An 8,559-nucleotide genomic window follows, 5' to 3' on the forward strand; every position below is an offset into this window, starting at 1 on the left:
AATTCTGACGCTTGTTTTGTCTGTAGGATAAACGAATAACATATTATATTCATAAATCAAAGTAATCGTGCCGAATAACTTACTAATTAACTCCTTATCCGGCAATCTGCGATCGAATATACCCAACCAGTAAGCCACGTTGTTCACCGCTCGACACCCGGAGAGAAAGACCTAAACCGCTGATTCGAGATTACAAGAGCACCAGCGCCGCTAGTGGTTGTGCTTTCAGAAGCTATTGTTTATTTATGGCTCTAATGTAAAATCTGAAACGGAAAACAGAAATTGAGAATAGACACTCACAACAATGAAAATCATTCAGCCCAATCACAAATTATACTTCAATTTCGTTCTAATTTCTAGAAGTCGATGCAAGTACTCATCGGTTGCGGTATTTAATTCAGGCTGAATCTCATCAAGACTCCAACGCTGACCCTTGACAGTAAGCAATCGTTTGATGTCAGCCATGAGCTTTGTGACAGTCAAATTTTTTTTCTCCGTCAACGAATCAACATAACATAGTATTGAACCTAAATGCGGTTTAACAACGTCAATAGTCTGGAGGTAGGTGACCATCTTGTCAACTGTGTATTGACATAACTTTTCTTCCTGCTTCTTTTTTCCCTTCACGTCGTCGCGAAAATCATCGTCACTCGCACTTTTAGATTTCACAGGTTTCTTACCAACCTTCTGTCTGGGTTCGGTACGATTCAAATTTTTCGATTTCCCATTGCGAAGCTGTTTAGCCGGTGGTATGCCCGCCGTTGTCGATGTGGTTCTTTTTCGAGTCGGCTTGCCGGTTGATACAGATTTAGGAGTATCAGTCGCCGATAGCAACCCCGCGGGGCGCGGTATCGTCATCCCAGAAGTCGACGGTTTCTCGGGATTCGGTAATTCGTTGCTAACGGCTGTCTCGTCGGTCGGTACACACGGTATCGTCACCAAGTTCGTGAGATCGTTAATCGCGCTTTCTCTAGCTAGTTGACCCGACTTCAACCACGCCTGGCGCGCTATATCTGTATAGTTTGACTGCATTTCGATCGTTGCCGTAAGGTCGCGTTCTGCGGATTCAACTCTTAAATCCGGTGTCATCAGATCACCAGGATTAATCACTTCAAAGATATCCGCGTTCTCTTCAAATTGCGATTCGAATGCATTTGGTTCATAACCAAATTTGTCAAGATTATCTATCTGAACCTCGGCCATTGTATAATAATTAATCTAACTGCTCCAACCAACGTTTATGTCTGCGACAGCGAAGTATAACAATCGACTCGTGGGTGTTGGCTATTTATAGATTTAATTTGATAGTAGCACGCGGTTGGATGGAAAATAATTCGGCGTGCAGGTCATTCGAAATATAGGTCGCACGCACACTGCGTAATCCTCAGAACCGATCGCGTTTCCGACTTTCAGAACCGGACGTATTTAGTGTGTCACAGATCAAAACGTCGCTACAGATATCTGATTTTTCAAAATCGCACAGCGCACTGCGCTTTAGTGAATTTCCTGTTTAGCGCAACGGCCGATTTTTATTGCGCCACACATGTCAAACGCACCCGCCAACATCTGTTTTTTCGAAATCTGAGCGGTGTATTTCACCATTTTAACACATTGTGGTGTCATTCTCATGGTTTACTTTTTCAGTTGATAGTTACATATACTCGTTATGGCAACTAGCGCGATTATTGAGAATTATCTTCTGTACTATCATAACTTGACAACCCCCACATTGAGCGAAACGGAAAAATTCATTCACGGAGTACTAGATTTCTATGTACATGGAGAAAACGTGAGCCGTGTTCGAAAGTGCGATTTTACCACATTAGTTAACTCGATTCGATCATACGGCATCGACTGGAATGGGGTTTTTAGTGTCATAAGCATTGCGGCGATGAAAAGTGACATACGTACCCTAGCGGTGTACAGAGATTTAGCAACAGACATCTTGAATACTCACTACAGTACATTGATAAGTGACTGGGTAAGAAGAAAATTCATTCGTGTCGTTTGTCGCTTGTGAACGGTATCATTTCTTACAGAACTCCTGTAAAGTTTATTTCAATCCAAGTCTATTCACGCGGGTCATCAGGATTATACAAAGACTGTTAACTCACTCAATACCACCCACCTAATTCTATAAATATCGACGGATTTGTTGATGACTCTCACTTTACCAAACGATATGGCATCGAACAGCGTCAGCAGTATGCAAGTCGGAGCAGTTTCAAATTTTCACGTCGGTGTCAAATTCGTCTCATCACCCAAAAGAGGTGGCGTTAGTCAATATCTGAAAGGTATATTCATCGACGGTAATAAGGAAGAGATATCTTTCACGTGTTTCAATCGTGAATTGTTCGGGGTCATTGAGAAAGCATTCTCCAAACGAAAAAAACTCATGGTCAAATCCGGTTGGGTCCAAATTGACAAGTTTACTGGAAAACCTGCTGTATTACTGGGACGGGCTTCGTCAGTAACTCTACATGGAAAATCGAGACATACGACTGAAGAATACCCATTATTGACCTGTGAATCGGTATACGGAAATAAAGATGAATACGTATCGATCGCCGCTACTTGTGTTTCTCGAGAGGAGAAGATGGTCAATTCTGGTGCCGGAAAGGAGTTGAAATTATACAGTTTTACATTAAAAGACGATACCGGAGAGGTGGTTTTGGACCAATGGAACAAAGCCTCGCTCGTACCCGGGAAGAAATACCAACTCACTCGTGTTAAAAACTGTGTCGGCAGCTTGAAAATCGATTCGTTAACTAGACTTGTTGAATTGAAAGAATAGTTTGCATATTTCTATACCACAATACAATATTTCATTTCACGTAAAATGTATGACCTATGTGTTTCGATAACTGGGTTAGTGCAGTGTTGTTCTACTGATCGAGGTGTGAAAATTGCGCTATCGCGGTGAAGTCGCGACTGTGAACAGCAGACTATTTTGTAGGCACGAAGCAGCGAATAAGCCGAAAGTATTATTCAGCTAGCAATCAATAGCGAGGAAAGAGAACACGATCGGTCATTTGACACGACTAAACTACGACATCATATATCATAATTTACGATCAAACTATTTCGCACTGAATGGAATAGTGTAATAATCGATAGTAGCACACAGCTGCACGGGTAACAATTCAGCGCGCAGGTCATTCGAAATATAGGTCGCACGCACTGCGTAAATCCTCTTACAAGCCGCGTTTCCGTTTGTGTGGTTATTGTTGGTGACTATTCAACACCACGCGAGAGAGATGCCTGAAAGTACGAAATAGCCGCTCACGACCCCCGCCATAAGAAATAAGAGCCGCTTGCGACCGATCCCTATACTGAAAAGGGTTACCGTGCGACCACAAGACACAATAGCCGCTCACCACCCCCGCCATAAGACAAAAGAGCCGCTCACCACCCCCGGTTTTCCAGCCGCTCACGACCCCCGCCATAAGAAATAAGAGCCGCTCACCACCCCCGCCATAAGACGCAATAGCCGCTCACCACCCCCGCCATAAGAAATAAGAGCCGCTCACCACCCCCGGTTTTCCAGCCGCTCACCACCCCGCCCATAAGAACCCCTGCCACCGGTTGACCGATCTATATAACTACTTTCGATGATATCGTACACGCGTCAGAAACATATAGTGGCGAGATTTCATAGGCTGACGGATCTCAATAACCAATTTGTCAAAACTATAGAGATGAAAGTCGGTTGGTCCGATTCTTAGAACAGGATTGAAATTTAAATCTGTAAGCAGTGATCTGTACATAGAATTATACTAATTCCACTTTTGGTTCAGTTCCAGGACACACAATGCTGACAGCATCATAACCATGTTAGCTTCAAACACGCTTCTACTATGTGTAGATAAAATATAAATCCCCCAATTCTACGCATACAGACAACGAATCTACCTAAGACACGCCCGAATCGTTTTTTATAAGCGCAAGACTGAAATAATTATTGAATGGCCAATCTGAAATCCCGCACTCGTTATCCAAATTATGTCAATCTCGTAGCAGCTTTCCCGCTGTGATATTAAGTATTTACGTTAGATCAGTGGTTCTCAAACTTTTTAAGACACGCCCCCCCCTCCTATGACGGTGAAAGATTTCGCGCCCCCTTATTGGCATATCACAAAACGCAACCAGGATACTAGCAAACCTAACGGGTCGTTTGAAGGCACGGAAGGTTACAACTGTGGATGACAGATTTTAAAATATCTAATTCAGACTAAATACTAAATACTTTAAATTGGAAGTAAATCGCGCGGAGCGCGAATTTTTTTTCAGTTGAGCTCAGTTTCGCGACCCCTTCAGATGCTTTCACGCCCCAAAGGGGGGCGCGCTCACCAGTTCGAGAACCACTGTCTTAGAATTATCATGGTGAAATATACCAAGAAAAAGTTAATCAAGTCCCTGCATTAAGTCGATTTTTAGTACGCATTTTATCAATATTTAAAAAAGTTTCTTTAGACTCGCGCGGGCCGCACAGAACGGTGTTGCGGGCCGCATGCGGCCCGCGGGCCGTAGTTTGCCCACCCCTGGACTAGACTGATTGACCTTGATCTGCAATACATCACAACGGGAGAATTATTGTGTCTGGAGTCTGGACTTATAGCAGTCAGTTGGAGATACCAGAAGTCCGTCATTACTCGCAACTATACTCTAGTCCGGCTCAAGCTGAGCTGTTTCAGTACTGTGAACAATTACTTTCGCAATCACACGGGACACCCGGACTACCGTACAGCAAGTAGGCTACTTTGTGCTGCACCAAATTGCGCATCTCGCAATGCTTTGTAACGATTTCCAGCGGATGAAGAGAAGGCGGATATGGAAGATAAATTGCCAGCGGGATAAATACACGCCAACACAGGGTGTTCGACTTTGATTACCTGACCTAACCTGTCATATCGACCTCGCCTACCGACATATGCTGCATTCATTTTTGTCGCTTATCCCTCTTAGGTTATCCTTTCTTAGATCCAGTGTGCATGACTCATATTTACATGCTGTAGGCCAAGGTAGGTGTCTGATTAAAAGATTACTGCAAGCCGTTTCGGCACCCTCCCGTCTTTTCATTATATTCTATCGCAATCATGCGGTATACTGATTCGATAAAAAGTTTAATAAAGATGATATATCCGAATGTTTTGATTATAGGCGAATGCATACAATTTATGATCGTTTTCAATCAGGGTAGTTGAAAGTAAACTCTGATACGACGAAAAGAATGCAGAAGGTGACAGGAAAGTTTTTTAACGATATGATCAGATCGACGGTGTGAAACGGCAAGGACAGACAGTTGGCCTGTGGGTGCAAATAGAGCGACGATCGACACAATTTTGCCATCAACGAAAACCAGGTTTTCATCTGGAAACCTTGTAGAACCACAGTATAGAGATTTTTGGTCTTCGATCTTTAATAGTTATAACCGATCTTTAGATATGAATACCTGAGAATACCGTTTTATCGATGAGCGCTGTGTGAACTGGTGGTATTAGGCTACGTTTTAATTAGCCGCTGGAACCCGGTACATGTGGTCCTGGATTTGATTGCAAAGATGTTGACCAGGGATATCTAGACTAGTAGTCTAGATATCCCTGATGTTGACATCTGACAAGCTAGCTTTCATGAGAGGAACTACATTGTGTTCCTGGATGTAGCTGTCCCAAAGGTGATGAATACGACTTGGGATTAAATTCGCTCGTTTGGTAGCCTACGTCAACTGAGACAGCCGACTGAACTTCATGCTTCACAAAGTAGACAGTATAGCAATATATGCTACTTGTATACATGGATTTCTAAATATCACGTGTATAGGCTGATGGTTGTTTCTCATATTTATTGTTCCTTCATCCGTACTGTGTTGCTGTTGATGCGATAGCTATCATTATAGTCGGCTATGTTTTATATTTATAATTGCTTCATAGGCAAATGTGATCAAGAAACCTACTCAAGTAGAAGTAAAAGTAGCGACGCCTAATTCGACTCAAGTACACGTAGAAATATATAGCGCTTTTCGAAGCAGCCCAAAGTAGTTATAAATGGGCACTCATGGATAATTCCATTCGCGATGTATTATTATAGAATCATCATCATCATCATCATCATCATTGGTTTATTAGCAATTTTATCAGTTCAATACACCACAAAAATGCGATACAATGAAAGAAAGGAAGATGTCGAAGCGACTAGGTTGTCTATGGAATCTGACACCCACCTTGGCCTAGGCGATGTAAAGAGGAGGCATGCACACTGAATGAAGGTAAAGAAGATAGTATAGAAAAAGAATGCGACAAGAAATAGGGCGGCATGTCATGGGAAGCGAGATCGATAGGTCAGTCGTGGTCCGGTAATCTTGAGGATGAACTGTATAGTGTTGCTATACTTTTTCACCCCAGTGATGACTTCTTTCATAAACTGTGACATGGCCCCGCCCCTCGTATTTCAAGGCCTGTAGATGATATGATGCTGAGCGAGGTATAGGATAATGAGATTTACTTGGGTACTGCAACTAGAGGAAAACTACTCAAGAACTTCGCAAAAGTAGGAAGTGCTTAGCTACCGAGCACCTCTTCATGTAGGGCGTAGGCCTATATAAACAGCCTTAATTTTTGAATTATGTATATTCTCGGCTTAGTAAGGTTATAAATTGAGCATTAATACTGTAACTTTACGAATAAACTGGTGGAAATCATTCAAAAAGTCAATTTTAGGCGAACCGACGAGAGCATCTATAGGCAAATCAATGATAGATCGCTGCAGCTTCAGGACCAAAATGGCGGACGCCCTAAACGTAACAATCAAATGACGACACAATGACCTCGCACTTCTTGTCCTTCTACATTCTTTGGTCCAAGGTACCGCGCAGTGAGTTGCTGAGTGCGCGCAGACTCGTGAAGAATTAGCGGAAACATTGTTTCCAACTTGGCCGATTTTTAGAAACGAGGGGGCAAAAATGTTAGAACGTCCAGTTGGATATATAGTTGATTAACACGGCCAAAAAGTACACATGAACACAGCTTATACAGGTCAACTCACAGGAAAGTAGACGCGGAAACCGGTTTCCCGAGCACATACTCGAAAAAAATGACCCTCTTTAAGTCAGGTCACCAGCGATCAGATTTAAGTGAATAAATTTCATGTTTATAAGTCCACTTCTATGTACAATTGAAAAGTATATTCATATTGGAATGAACCCGAATGTTTGCGGTTGACATTCTTCAGGGCAGGTGTAATCGTCAGCAACTAGTAGAGAATTGGAAGGAACATTGTATCAACAACCGTATCTCGAAACGTGACGTCACCAGCATGAAATGAGATCTCAAATGAGAGAGCGTCCAATGTACTATTTTAAGATGGTACACGAACTCCTTTTGTTGACAAAGCTTTGGCTGATGTATCAGTGTTGACCAAAAAAGATGTCATTTTTCTGATTTGACTCCCGCGTAGCACTTCGTCTGCCTTTAGCCCAGAATTTAAGGTCTTTCGTGGTCTTGTTGTGCATTTTAGGTTAAAAGGGAGGACATTTTGGCGAAGGGGGTCCTTTTCTTCAAAAAGGAGGGCAGGTTCTCCTAAACGAGGATGTTCAATTCAATTCATTGCTAATAATTTCATCATTTCAATACACCACAAGACTGCGACGCAATGAAAGATTGGAAGGTGTCGAAACGACTTGAAATATTCTGTGATATCAGACACCCACCTGGCCTAGGCGATATGAAAAAGGTAACGCAAGGTAACTCTACTATCACGAGACGGCAGATAAGTAAGATTTTCGAAATCATATCCCGTTACCGTGATACATGACACTTTCAATCAGTAATGTGATGAGAACTCATCTCAAAACTAATTTATACATTTAAGCGTCCAATCAGTAGAAAGTAAGTAGTTTGCCTGACAAACTGTTCAAGTATAGAAGTGGAAGTGGTATTAAACATAATCGCTTTAAGTAAGTATAGCGCAAGTAGGCAAAGTCTATATATTTGACTACGCGGAAAAATCTCAAGTAGCCTACGTCGTTACTGACCACTGACCAGGGACCACCTCGCAGCTGAGAACAGGGTAAAACCGCTGGGTTGCATTCAAAACAAAAATTAATTTAAAACAAACATATTAAAAACAAGGCGTTGTTTAAAACGTGTTTTTATTGTTTTTTAAGCCATGACGTCCCGATTATTTAATTGTGACGTCACAGTTGATTACCATTTAAAATTGAAAATATAGGTCAGGGTATAGGCACTGGCGTAGCAGCATGGGCTGCCGCCCCTGGCTCTCGCCTAAAATGCCGCCGCCCTCCCTTAAGTAGACCGCAGCAAATTACAAACAATATGCCGCGTCTCAGCCTCACAGTCTCAACGTTAATAAGGCCAAAAATAATAAAGACAAGAAATAGCGAACGATTGTATTGTGCAAATAGAAAATCAATAGCCGCCTGAAAGCAAAATCACCGATAATATCCTCAAATTCAAGTTTTTAAACGTGGTCTCTTTCTATATACACAGAATGGATAGATCTCATAGCCGATCATCATTCATGGTAGAACGTAAATAAGACTTA

The sequence above is a fragment of the Botryllus schlosseri genome, chromosome 1, assembly GCF_051294905.1.
Source record: "Botryllus schlosseri isolate E-star chromosome 1, Bs_hap1, whole genome shotgun sequence".
Lineage (NCBI taxonomy): Eukaryota > Metazoa > Chordata > Ascidiacea > Stolidobranchia > Styelidae > Botryllus > Botryllus schlosseri.